The sequence below is a fragment of the Haliotis cracherodii genome, unplaced genomic scaffold (genome assembly GCF_022045235.1).
Source record: "Haliotis cracherodii isolate W230 unplaced genomic scaffold, xgHalCrac1.p SCAF_35, whole genome shotgun sequence".
In the NCBI taxonomy this organism is placed as follows: domain Eukaryota; kingdom Metazoa; phylum Mollusca; class Gastropoda; order Lepetellida; family Haliotidae; genus Haliotis; species Haliotis cracherodii.
Window position 1 is genome coordinate 360,342 of NW_027266292.1, and position 14,802 is coordinate 375,143.

Sequence of the window (14,802 nt, forward strand, 5' to 3'; positions counted from 1 at the left end):
ATTCATATGTTACATTATTTTTAGGTAGTATATAACACCCTGTTCATATAATATTCTTGTTTCGAAAGTAAATACCGTGCATGGTTAGAAACTATCAGTTTTCCTCCACTAGTCCTTATGATGATAGCATATAACAAAACCCTTAAAAAGGCCAACTTCTACTAGTCCTAATGATACCTTTACCATTGGGCAATTTAGCAAGGACTATAGGACTAGTGCCAATTTCTAATGCTGCCGTGAGAGGAGTTTGACAAAGAAAGCCTATATATAGAATAAATATAGGGTATATAGTTAAATTGAACTCTTTTAAAAATATTCTCCAAACAGTTGAAAGCTCCTGAATAATGTTTCCTTGAATTTCCCCACCACCAACCCCTCTAGCCACCTAGAGTTTTACATTTTAGTTCACTGCTCTGTTTCAGCATGCATGTTCCAGTGTTTTTCTTTTGAATTCAATTATGCGTTTTTATTCTATTTCTCCCCTCTGGGTCACACACACACACACACACACACACACACACACACACCACACCCACCCCCGCCGGCTGCTCAACGCCAGTCTCTCGTCGACACGTCAAAGCCAAATGATGACAGCACTTTTGTAATCTGATACCACATCTCCAAATAAACTGCAGCGCGGTCCCGGAACTAGACTAACATATAGTCTCTGAAATGAACATATCGTACACAAAAAAGTGGTTCAATTATCTTAATAAAAATATAATAAAAAGGAGCCCAGTGACTCTCTTCATTTTCAGTGACTAAACAAATCTGTAGAGCTATAATTTCTTGGAATTTTACAACAAGTGTTAAGGATCCTATCACCCATCACTGGCATGCCATTGAAAGTGTGTGTGACAGGAAAATGTATTGCCCCCACCACCTCTCCCCCAACACACACCCTCCCAGTGGAAGCAGGGGGTCAGTTTTGAGGGCAGAAAGTATCAATTGTTCAGAAATCTATTTTGAGAGCAAGCTTAGGTACCAGCTTAGGGGCAGCATTTAGTGTGAAACAACTTGACCTTATCCATCCCTTATGTCATCGACAGTCAATTTCTCTATGGTAGATACAAGACTGTCATCATTCGTCAGTGTTGCCTTCTGTGCGACATCATTCAGGTACACAGTATGAGTCCTTTTGACACACATTTCTCAGTTTGTTACTTCACAAGTGGGATCAAGAGTGACACAACAATGACAGTAGCATGGATTCTGTTTTCTACTGCCTTGTATAAATAGGGAGAAAGTTCAAATGTCAACGATTTACCACTCCCGGTTGGAGAGCTAAACAACACATCTTTACCATGTAAATACCTTCAATGACTGTCTTTTGATTTGGATGTATGCTCTGTTTGGTTTCATCAGTGATGAAGCAATAAGCTCATCCATGTTCCTATTCATTCTTACAAGCAGAAAAGAATAAAAGCAATTCTTACACAGCAATGTAAAACCTTTAGAAATCCTCCTCTCTACACACCAGGGTAACAATGAAACAAGTTAAGAAACTAGAATTTATATATGTCACTAAGTCTCCAATATAATCCCACAGGTTCTCTAGCCAGAGTGAGTTGGCAGGGCCGGAGCGGGAGCGAGAGGTCTTGTCTCAGTGTGGGGTCTTGGGGAGTGGGGGGTGAGGTTCGCCACATCCTAATACTAAACACTAATGACAGCTAGAGATTGACTGAGAATTACAAGTTCTGTGCTCGCTTGTGAATTCAGCAGATTTGTACATTTCCACTGATCCAAAAAGTGCCCTGGTCCTGCTCTAGACTAACATCTAGTCTCTGAAATGAACATATCGTACATAAAAAAACAGTTGTTCAGTTATCTTAATAAAAATATAATAAAAAGGAGCCCAGTGACTCTCTTCATTTTCAGATACTGCAGTGATCTAGACTTGCCAAACATTATAGACTTGCATGGGCTGTATTTGATATATATTTGTATCAGGGTCTGTAAGAAGAAGAAATTCCTTCAGTGAAGGTCTACATGAACAAATCTCCCACCTCCTAACTCATTAAGGAAGCTATATAGTTTCCGAGACAGGATATAGAGCCACACCTTTTACTTCATTTTTATGCCTAAATGGTTAAGTAAAAATATAATAATATTTCAAACACGTATATTAAACTATTTCCATGCGAAAAATGCGAGGCTCCCAGATGTGCCTCAGTGGTTCGGGAAAGAGAAAATAATATTTCAAACACGTATTTTAATCTATTTCCATGCGAAACATGCGAGGCTCCCAGATGTGCCACTAAGTTTTCAGGCTTTTTCCATAGGGACGTTTGTATAGACAACACTCTGTGGTAAAGGGAAGCTGTATAGTTTCCAAATGGGGATATAGAGCGACTGTTTTAAAGTTATTGTATGCCTAATTGGTTCAGGAAAGAGATAATAATATTTCAAACACGTATTTTACTCTATTTCCATGCGAAACATGCGAGGCTCCCAGATGTGCCACTAAGTTTTCAACCTTTTTCCATAGGGACGTTTGTATAGACGACCCGTGTTAAGGGGAAGCTATATAGTTTCCGACACAGGATCTAGAGGTACACCTTTTATTTCATTTTATGCCTAAATGGTTAATTAAAGATGTAATAACATTTTTTACCCGCATATTAAACTATTTTCAAGCGAAAAATGCCAGGCTCCCAGATGTGCCACCAAATTTTTAGGCTGTTTTCCATAGGGACGTTTGCATAGACAACCCCCTGTGTTAAAGGGGAGCGATATAGTTTCCAAAAGGGGATATAGAGGGTCTGTTTTAGAGTTATTATATGCCAAAATGGTTCAGGAAAGAGATAATAATATTTCAAACATGTTTTTTAATCTATTTCCATGCGAAAAATGCGAGGCTCCCAGGTGTGCCACTAAGTTTTCAGGCTTTTTCCATAGGGACGTTTGTATAGACAACCCCCTGTAGTAAAAGGAAGCTATATAGTTTCCGAGACAGGATATAGAGCTACACCTTTTACTTCATTTTATGCCTAAATGGTTAATTAAAGATGTAATAACATTTTTTACCCGCATATTAAACTATTTCCATGCGAAAAATGCGAGGATCCCAGATGTGCCACTAAGTTTTCAGGCTATTTCCATAGGGACGTTTGTATAGACAACCCCCTGCAGTAAAAAGAAGCGATATAGTTTCCAAGAAAGGATATAGAGCGACTGTTTTAAAGTTATTGTATGCCTAAATGGTTCAGGAAAGAGATAATAATATTTCAAACACGTATTGTTATCTATTTCCATGCGAAAAATGCGAGGCTCCCAGATGTGCCACTAAGTTTTCAACCTTTTTCCAAAGGGACGTTTGTATAGACGACCCCTGTGTTAAAGGGAAGCTATATAGTTTCCTAGACAGGATATAGAGCTACACCTTTTACTTCATTTTATGCCTAAATGGTTAAGTAAAGATATAATAATATTGTAAACCCGTATATTAAACTATTTCCATGCGGAAAATGCGAGGCTCCCAGATGTGCCACTACGTTTTCAGGCTTTTTCCACAGGAACGTTTCCATAGACAGCCCCCCGTCTTAAATTAAAGGGAAGCTATATAGTTATCCAAACGGGTTACAGAACGATTCCGTTTATGTTATGTTATACCTAAAGAGTTAAGGAAGGAGCAAATAATATTTTGAACCTATATTTAAACTATTCCCATGCGGAAAATGCGAGGCTCCCAGATGTGCCACTAAGTTTTCAGGCTATTTCCATAGGGACGTTTGTATAGATAACCCCCCGTGTTAAAGGGAAGCTGCATAGTTTTCCTTTGGGGGTATTGAGCGACTCCTTTTACGTTATGTTATACCTAAATAGTTAAGGAAGGTGAACATAGTATTTCAAACCCATATTTTAAAGTATTTGGATGCGAAAAATGCGAGGCTCCCAGATGTGCCACTAAGTTTTCAGGCTATTTCCAGAAGGACGCTTGTATAGATCCGCGTACGTGTTAAAGGGAAGCTGTATAGTGTTCAAACGGGGGTATAGAGCGATTCCTTTTCCGTTATGTTACACATAAACAGTTAAGGAAGGAGAAAATAGTATTTCAAATCCGTATTTTAAAGGAATTTGATTCGAAAATGCGAGGCTCCCAGTTGCATAGACACCCACCGGTGTTAGAGGGAAGCTGTATAGTTCAGCAAAGGGGGTACTGAGCGACTCATTTTACCTCATTTTATACCGAAATAGTTAAGGAAGGAGAAAATAGTATTTCAAATCCGTATTTAAAAGTATTTTGATGCGAAAAATGCGAGGCTCCCAGATGTGCCACAAAGTTTTCAAGCTTTTTCCATAGAGACGTTTGCATGGACAGCTCTCCGTCTCCGTTATCCAAACGGGGTACAGCGCGATTCCTTTAACGTTATTTTGTGCCTAAATAGTTAAGGAATGTGAAAATATTTTTTTCAAATCAGTTTATAAGTGCACTTAATACAGGTGTATGGTGTTATACGCTTCAACGGCTATATCACGGCGTCGGGTGGCTGCAGGAATGGGCTTCATTAGAAACATTACCCCGATGAAAGGAATCGAGCTTGGCAGTTTGGGCGTGACGTGCTAAAAACTTGATTGAGACACTGAGCTACTTTATCGCTAATATGGACATATTTTCTTCACACATATTACATTTACAAATATTACCGCGCACACTGGAATCTGTCGAGTCAGGACTTTAACTAATCAGCATAGTAATACAAGGCGATATCAGTTGTGCCGAATGTACTCCGATTAATAATAACACTTCTTTGAACTTTGTTTCCATTTACATGTGTTATCATCTGTTATACTATTCCTTATACGGACCTATGTCTAAATCAGACTAACTTTTGACCCCACAAAAAGTAAAACGTTCATTTCGCCTGGATGTCAAAACAATGACTTAATGAAGTCTAAAGCAGATATTCCACTGCACTACACAATACACAATGAACGTCAAGAGCCCCTTGCATGAATGCGCAATGTAGATGCGATAGGGTAATTCTCTCAAATGTTGGAGGCAAAATGAATTTCAAAGCTTTGTACTTATTGATTGCGATGTTCTCTGCAGTGATTGCGTTATCAATTCGAATTACGAATTCCCCGATGTCTAACAATAACATCAAAGAGGGTAGGAATTTGCTCACGTGAGAAGGCACTGTCTTCATCAGGCAGCCTACCTACCCATTGAAACCTACAAATGTAGGTTTTAACAAAGCATAGCTAAGAAATCATTTTTACGAAATAGGATTGTTAAAAATACTTAAACAAAAATATCATTAAAATGTCCACTTAAAAAACGATTTTTGTAAATTCTGTTATTGTGATAGTGTTGAAGATGAAGTTCATTTTCAATCTTACTATGGTCTTAGATTTTGGGAAAGATTTACTTTCCCTAGATCTAATTTTATACATGTAGTAGTTGAAAAGCTTGTACATTAATTTAATGTCAAGTTCTACTTTTCTTAACCCCCTCGCCGCACTTCGATCTGAAATGCATAATTGGCGTCTCAACGACAATTGGAGGTATTTACAGGTTGTTACAATTAGCAATCCCCGTCATTTGAATCGGCCAGATGTTGTATTTTAAGTAATGTATTGGGTATTGTTCGTCATACATGATGTGACACACTAATGCAATATTTTCGCCTTCGTTAACGGTACCAAAAAACTAGAGATGTAATGATGATTTCCCCCGATATTGTGCAGTCTGGATCAATTAGAATTTAACTGAAGGGTTTGGCAATGACACTATGGTCATATAATTTCGTCTACCGTAAACAAACCATTTAATCGACTATTGATTAAGTATGTAACTAACTCTTCTGACAAACAGTAAGTGTATTTTGATATTAAAAAGTACAGAAAAAGTCTCAAGAAGTCGGCGTGAGAGTTCTGGAGACAGATGGTGAACTGGGGGCGTCCCGTATTTCCACAGCCTCGTAATAAGGGATATGGCGAGGGAGACTTGCCGCCAGTCTATGTAACTTAACTCTCCCCTGGGTTCACGCTTACTGGCACCTCTGTGTGGCTCCCGGCACACGGCACATAGGAGCCTTCCCCCACTCCCTTATTGTACCACGGACTTGTATAACGGTTATATAGGTCCGTGATTGTACCAATGATATGATTGTTGAAATGAAATAAAAGATCAAATTTACAAACAAAGATAATAATTGGCTGTGGGACGCATATTCGGCGTCATCACAGTCACAATTTGTTTGAAACTGAAAACTTTTATAGTCAGTAAACGCCCTAACCTCGGGAAAATGGTAAAGAAAAACGATCAGGCTTTTGCGAGTTCAACCCCATGCATGGTTGTGACCGCCTGGCGCGGTGCGGAGTCTGGGACCGAGTGCGCGAAAGGGCGACAATCCATCAGGCAACCGACAGTCGCGGTGTGAAAGCAGGAAGTGTCGTTTCATTGCAGGTTGGTTGTCATACATCAAGTGATCAGAAGAAGATGGCTGTATTTTTAGGAATGGTTCCTTTCCAATGACAGCGGGTAAGGATGTGTGTCATGACAATGTTTCTTTTAACACTGGCATTGTCATACAACGTTGAACATTGTACATCAATAATACCCTGGATCCCCTCACAAAATACAATTGCGTAGTATTTCATCCTTTACATCGATCGGGTTTATGTGTCGCTTTCAAGAGTGGAATGGTTACATATTTCGTTATCGCCATGGCATAGGTTGGTAAGTGCATTATGATCGTGCATTTGTGCTGTCAACGCTAAGTTATCTGCAACGCAGTACATCGTTGGTTCAGAAGCAGCCGCAGAGCTCCAGATAAGCTTTTGGTGTTGTGGGTATTTTACCCATGCATTTTAAAATCATTTGGTATCAGTAATTCTTTCAGGGTATTCAAATTTCTGTTACCCGGAATTTAATTTAAATATTTAAAAACAATATTCATGTCAACAAAACAACACATAACTGGGCAAGCCGAGCTGAACTAGGACTCTACCCCCTTATCTACACAGTATTAATCAAAATAGCAAATTTTTATCACCATGTCTGTTCTTCCAAAAACATAATACTTCAGAATGCTTTTACAGAAAGTACATATTTGGTGAAAAAACGATTAGGATGGGTTTACCAGCTAATTCTATTCTTAGGAAAACACAGTTTGAGTATTTCAGCTTTCCTATCACCAATATTCAAAGAGACAATCAAATCTAATTCAACTCCCTCATCAAGGAATCTCTTCAAGATGTAAATACAACAAGAGGCACAGGAAACAAACTTAGGACATATAGGATAGTTAGAAATGAAATAAAATTAGAACCCTATCTCAATCACTGTAAAGTAAAAAATAACGAAAAACACTACTTACTTCACTGTATTAAACACACTCGAGAAAGAAATATACTCTTTGAAAAATTATCCAGACAAAATGTAAATGTAAATATCCACAGTCATGAAGATAAATTATTTCAATACATCCTGTCAAATAATGAAGCAGTCAATATCAACTGCATTTGTTTCCACATCTATAATTTCAAACAATAAATACCCCTTCATAATCAACCGTTGACATTTTATGTATAAAAATATAATCAATTATGAAATATTGATTATTTTGTTTTTGTATGTGTCTACAGGAATGTAAATTATGTATGTGTGTATATATGTATATATAAATCATAATGTCTTGTCTTTTTAAATTGCATCTGTCCCGTAATGGAACGTTTCTGCAATAAATATTATCTTATCTTATCTTATCTTATCTAGTCCCTGCAAACTGGTGTCGTGTGGGTTTCGAGAGCTTTATAGGACTCAAAAATACCACGATACTTCCACAAGAAAGTGTGATGGCAAATGATCATGATGTAACTGTCATCATGGAGTTTGGCAATGTTGAAGCACAGGAGTCCGTATCTAAAAATAGACGCCCTCATGAGGGCGCCTATTTTTAGATACGGATTCCTGTGTTTGAAGGAATGCCCGTTTATAATTTCAAAATAAGTTGCTGATTTGCTAAACGAATACGCAGGGTTACTTCACAATATTTTGATGATATGCACAAGTTTTATTTTTGTAGCGTATCTATAATCATGGTTATGTTCGTTTGCCTATTTGATACGCTTGGATTTTATTTTACTGCATATTTCTGCATTTCTGATGCGTATTTTACGCACATACGCAGCTAATCTGGAGCTCTGAGTCGCAAAACATTTATGCCAGTGATGGCCTTGCCTCCTAATACTATTTGACCTAAACTGACCAGTGCGCATGGTAAGGAGGAAGGATTATATAATGTAAAATTTGTGATCAAATTGTGGGTACTTCCAAGATTATATAGAGAATCTCACTCGAGTCTCTTTTATATCAAATATATCAACACGAGTTGATAAAGAGAGGAAAACCTACGAGGCATCGCAAGTTTTTCCACTTTTATCAACAAGTAGGTAGATATCACTTGATCTCAAACAAGCGATATCTCATGTAGGAACCAGTTTTGGATGACAAATGCAGATGTTCCTGTTTTGTTTTACAGAAATATGTCATTAATTTTTGGAAAATCGTGGTATGGTCATGAGAGATGTGAAATGTTATTTATTTAGACTAGTTAATAGAGGTTATCACTAGAGTGTGTTTGGGGATGGTAAATATCCTGTATTAGGAATAAACACTATGTATTTAGCTCGCCAAGGCTCGCTAAATACAATGTTTATTCCTAATGCAGGATATTTACCATCCCCAAACACACTCTAGTGATAACCTCTATATCTTATAATGTCATTCTGTAATTCTGTGCTTCAAAATGGCTTTCCCTCTCTCACAAACATTACCGAAACATTGTGAGTTTTCCTGGAATGGGCGCATTAATATTTATTACGTCACAGGGTAAGTGATGTGTCAGTCGGACAGTGACAGTAGCCAATATAGTTCCAACTAAAATCTGTTTCTTATACAGTGTTGAAGCAACATATACGCAAAACAACAATTGTTTTTGATTGCCTTTTGCGGCAATCCATCGGTGTCTGTCAGCTAGAGTAACTGCCCTTTGTCAAAGAGAAGCTACTCTAACACTAGTCTATGAGACGTCATGGCCACAGTCAGACGTTGTTGACAGTCGGTTTGTCCTGTCATAACATTAAGAAGTGTAGTCAGATGTACACACAGCGACAAAACGAAACAAGGTAACAGTTAAAAAATATTTCGGCTAAATCCAACTATTTTAATTTGTGGAGAAGGTTTCAAGCCGCAGAAGTCTACATGCACAGATATGGCTACGGATCCCGCTTGGCTATGCCTCGTGCCCTCGCAAAATTGTTTCGAAATTTTTATCTCCAAAGTTGTCAAAACATATAAAATGCCTTAGCTACGTCACAGTTAGACACTGATTTTCAGTATATTAGACTGTTCTTTTGATAATAATAGCTATTATCCCTGTACATTATCCAGCTTCCCGATGGTTAATTCTGACTAGATCGCCGAATGACGAGGGCGAGGCCATGTTTCTTTATAAACAGTGAAAGTAGTCCCTATTTAACCTTCGATATTCGCATCTCTATCCGCATATGACCCCAACGGATATCGTTTTTATCCGTTGGCTTTATCCTGCCGAGAAAACTACCCATTATATGATAAATGCATCTATCATGTCTATCATGTCTATGTTTCAACTTTGAAACCTTATGGGACCTGGGTGCATCCTGGTTTTGTCCGGTGCAACAAGGGTTTTCATGTATCTTTTCATAGGTAAAATTAGGTTCCTTATATCGAGCCTTGTGTATCATAATGCACTGGAGATAAGGGATGTCGCGAGCAGGTGTCCCACAGGTATTGTATCTGCAAAGTTTGCCGACGTTGTACTGATGGAGATTTCATTCACTGCATGTAGAGACTCGGATTAGAATGTGTCCTTAGCTTCCTGGTACTGGTTGTATGACAGCTAGCTCAGGTGGTTGGGCTTGCTGATGTGGTTGCGTGTCATTTTACTCTCACCTCTTAGGTGTTGCTCATTCTTGTAAAAGTATTCTCCATCTTCTCATTTACTGACTCGAACCTAAGGGTTTACTGATCTTCGTCTTCTGATTTACTGACTCGGGCCCAGGTATTTACTGATCTCCGTCTTCTCATTTACTGACTCGGACCCAAGTATTTACTGATCTCCGTCTTCTCATTTACTGACTCGGACCCAAGTATTTACTGATCTCCGTCTTCTCATTTACTGACTCAGACCCAAGTATTTACTGATCTCCGTCTTCTGATTTACTGACTCGGACCCAGGTATTTACTGATCTCCGTCTTCTCATTTACTGACTCGGACCCAAGTATTTACTGATCTCCGTCTTCTGATTTACTGACTCGGGCCCAAGTACTTACTGATCTCCATCTTCTGATTTACTGACTCGGACCCAAGTATTTACTGATCTCCGTCTTCTCATTTACTGACTCAGACCCAAGTATTTACTGATCTCCGTCTTCTCATTGACTGACTCAGACCCAAGTATTTACTGATCTCCGTCTTCTCATTTACTGACTCAGACCCAAGTATTCCTCACCCCCAATTTCTCATTTACTGACTCGGACCCAAGTATTTACTGATCTCCGTCTTCTCATTTACTGACTCAGAACCAAGTATTTACTGATCTCCAACTTCTGATTTACTGACTTGGACCCAAGTATTTACTGATCTCCGTCTTCTGATTTACTGACACAGACCCAAGTATTTACTGATCTCCAGCTTCTCATTTACTGACTCGGACCCAAGTATTTACAGATATCCATCTTCTCATTTACTGATTTGGACCCAAGTATTTACTGTTCTCCATCTTCTCATTTACTGACTTGGACCCAAGTATTTACTGATCTCCAGCTTCTCATTTACTGACTCGGACCCAAGTATTTACAGATATCCATCTTCTCATTTACTGATTTGGACCCAAGTATTTACTGTTCTCCATCTTCTCATTTACTGACTTGGACCCAAGTATTTACTGATCTCCATCTTCTCATTTACTGACTTGGACCCAAGTATTTACTGATCTCCGTCTTCTCATTTACTGACTCAGACCCAAGTGTTTACTGATCTCCATCTTCTGATTTACTGACTCAGACCCAAGTACTTACTGATCTCCATCTTCTGATTTACTGACTCAGACCCAAGTATTGACTGATCTCCGTCTTCTGATTTACTGACTCGGACCCAAGTATTTACTGATCTCCGTCTTCTGATTTACTGACTCATGCCCAAGTACTTACTGATCTCCATCTTCTGATTTACTGACTCGGACCCAAGTATTTACTGATCTCCATCTTCTGATTTACTGACTTGGACCCAGGTATTTACTGATCTCCATCTTCTCATTTACTGACTCAGACCCAAGTATTTACTGATCTCCATCTTCTCATTTACTGACTCAGACCCAAGTATTTACTGATCTCCATCTTCTCATTGACTGACTCGGACCCAAGTATTTACTGATCTCCATCTTCTGATTTACTGACTTGGACCCAAGTATTTACTGATCTCCGTCTTTTCATTTACTGACTCGGACCCAAGTATTTACTGATCTCCGTCTTCTCATTTACTGACTCAGACCCAAGTGTTTACTGATCTCCGTCTTCTAATTTACTGACTCAGACCCAAGTATTTACTGATCTCCGTCTTCTCATTTACTGACTCGGACCCAAGTATTTACTGATCTCCATCTTCTCATTTACTGACTCGGACCCAAGTATTTACTGATCTCCGTCTTCTCATTGACTGACTCAGACCCAAGTATTTACTGATCTCCGTCTTCTCATTTACTGACTCAGATCCAGCATCTGCTGGTCACCGAGCTGGAATGTGCTGACTATTACAGTACTTATTCGTCATCAATGCATCACTTGGATAATCAAAATACCATAACCTTGATAATGTTTAGCATGGACCATGTGGAGTGTGCTTGAACTGGCTGTATCCGGGTCACCCCTTAGACACTACTGACTGCTATTTCCTACACTTGAACTCTCAGTAATATCTAGGTTGCCAGCATGGCTGGTAGAAGCGGTGACCACAGGAAAAAGGTGTAACGTGTTCGACGAAATAAGTGCCCAGGGCACTATTAGAATATTATTTTGAGTTGAAAGATCGGAAATTTCGTTGTTTATGCTAACAGCCTGAAATGTTTACATACGACAGATATATTTTTCAAGAATTTAATTGTCCATAATTAAGGGTGATATAACACACGAGTGCGTATTATAAGTCTTGTGTACATTGATCAATCGGAAGGGGTGCTGATTGGGATTGTTCACTAGCCAATATATTAGCAAATGTCGCTGTGGGCGCTTATTAGAGTGGAGCGCTTATTACGTTGAATACAGTAATTAATATCCTAAAACTCACAGACGAAGCCAACGGTCACCACTACTGCTAGTGCAGTATCATTATCAACAGCAGATGAACTGCTTAAGTGAAGATGAAAATTTTCTTCAGTGACTTTTGCTTCTTGTTTGTCAATCAACCAATCTTTATTTCAAGTACTAAAAAGGCCATAGGCCAAAAGTACATATTTACATACAGTAGCAATGGGTGCAGTAGGAATTACATATATCGTTACTAAATATCACATCTACATGTATAATGCAGAGGAGCTGATGTTCATTGCATGGCAAATATACATTGCAAGATATTTTGTGACTGTTTCATTTTGAACATGTTGAAGTGACATGAGGATATAAAATTTGTCTATTCTAGGATTCAGATATAAATATGTATGTATGTATTACAGCTGGGACAGGTAACTTGGGTTGGGTCGGGTGGGTCCTGAGTAAGACCCGGATACCCATAGGACTACCCGGACGCGTGGTTTGTCACATGATATATATTATTTGATGACAAAAAATATCTAAAACTCTTGGTGACACCATAAGTCACTAATAAATATCCCATTTCTTTCTGACAATGCACCCATTCCTTCTGACTTTTATATGTTTGAATAAAGATAAAACTTCATACATTAATCTTCAGTGGATGCATGAGCAGATCACCTTACACGTGTATCTGAAAACATTTTGACAGGGCTAAGGTCAAACTTTTCCAAATCGGACAGTTTGTACCTATCTCTAAATATCTACAACGGGTACCCGGGTAGGGTCGGGTAATAGGGTGGCGGGTACCCGGGTAGTAAATTTGGACCCGTCTCAGCCCTACTATATATTCTTTTCTGATATTTGCATACAGTGGACAGACTAGCAAAAAATGGTATTCATCTTCTATTTCATGGCGAGTACAATATTTACACAATCTGTTTTCCCTTGGTATCGCTAAATGTCAACCTTTTTCTATTAGAAGGTCATGAGAACTACATCTGAAATGGGATAGTGCTGTTCGGAATTTCTTTATATCCAAAAGATATTTTTCAGTAAGAATGAATGATTTAAAACACTTGTAACGTGTAATGCTTTAACTTATAGTGTAAACATCATGAAGAGTACCACTTTTGAAAATACATACCTTTTAGCCTTTGTTTTGAATTATATACGAAACAAACTGATACTGTTACATGTTGCTCTCTCCAAATGTACTCATACCCACAAGATTGGAGTATCTTTTTGACACCCAAGCCTAGTTATTTTTACCTCTGCGATCATAAAGAATCATCGTGTTATAGCATTTCTTTGGGAATCTGGTACTTGACATTTTAAGCAATTTTATCCCAAATTTTATTACTTTTATGTAACTAAATATAAACATAGGGTATATCCCAATATCTTGTTTGTCATGATTGTCTTTCATAACATCTGAGGGGCGGTCGGGTAGCTGAGTGGTTAATGCGTTCGCTCGTCACGCCGAAGACCCGGGGTCGATTCCAGACATGGGTACAATGTGTGAAGCCCATTTCTGGTGTCCCCCGCCATGATATTGTTGGAATATTGCTAAAAGCAGCATAAAACCACACTCACTCACTCATAACATCTGACATACAGGGCTCGATTTAGCTATGTAAAGCATGCACCAGTGCAACATGTTATTTAAAAGAGCAACCAAATATTTATGTCAACATGCATCTGGTGCAAGTTAAATCCAGTTCCTTAAATCAAGCCCTGGACATTGATGAAGCAGCAACAACATTACAGGTGCGAGAAACTTGGATGTTCTGCTGCCAGCGCCTACTGCCAGTGTCACATAAATTAATCACAAAATCTTGAGTGAGTGAGTGAGTATGGGTTTACGCCGCTTTTAACAATATTCCAGCACTATCACGGCAGCGAACACCAGAAATGGGCTTCACACATTGTACCCATGTCGTGAATCGAACCCGGGTCTTCGGCGTGACGAGCGAACACTTTAACCACTAGGCTACCCGACCGCCCCCACAAAATCTTGAAGTACCCACATTTCGAGGATATCAAGTCGAAGAAATTGTGATAAATTACACATAGTCAAGGAATTAGTGATGTATGGTAAATAAAGCTTAGAGGAAGTTAGTGTGTTCAAAGATCAATTTTGTGTGTAAGGGTTTAGTCTGACTCAGGATTTGAGAGAGAGAAAGAGAGAGAGAGCGGTTGTCCTTTTAAGTCTCTCTTCTGTGCAGACATATGCAGATTACATTCTTCTTGGAATTAAAACAGGTTGATCAAACAGTTAGTAGCTATATGTACAGAAACCACCTGAAGGTTATAAGAGACTACTGAAATCAATGAAAACAGTTTGTTAATTTGTTTGTTGTTTAACGCCACACTCAGCAATATTCCAGCTATATGACAACGGTCTGTAAGTAATCGAGTCTGGACAGGCAATCCAATGCGTAAATACTCAATGAAGTTTTTTTAGCATGCGTACAATGGAGCAGATTTCCGAAACACAATTA

The 14,802-nt window shown here is 38.7% G+C and overlaps 1 protein-coding gene across 3 annotated transcripts in view; it reads left to right on the forward strand.

Moving 5' to 3' along the window:
- The first annotated feature begins 6,369 nt into the window (after nucleotides 1-6,369).
- Nucleotides 6,370-14,802, forward strand: part of LOC139477713 (uncharacterized) — a 35,088-nt gene continuing 26,655 nt past the window's right edge. For all 3 annotated transcript variants that reach the window (XM_071260107.1, XM_071260109.1, XM_071260108.1), the window contains exon 1: nucleotides 6,370-6,487. The gene's annotated coding sequence lies outside the window, so the exon portion shown is untranslated. The remainder of the gene's footprint in view (nucleotides 6,488-14,802) is intronic.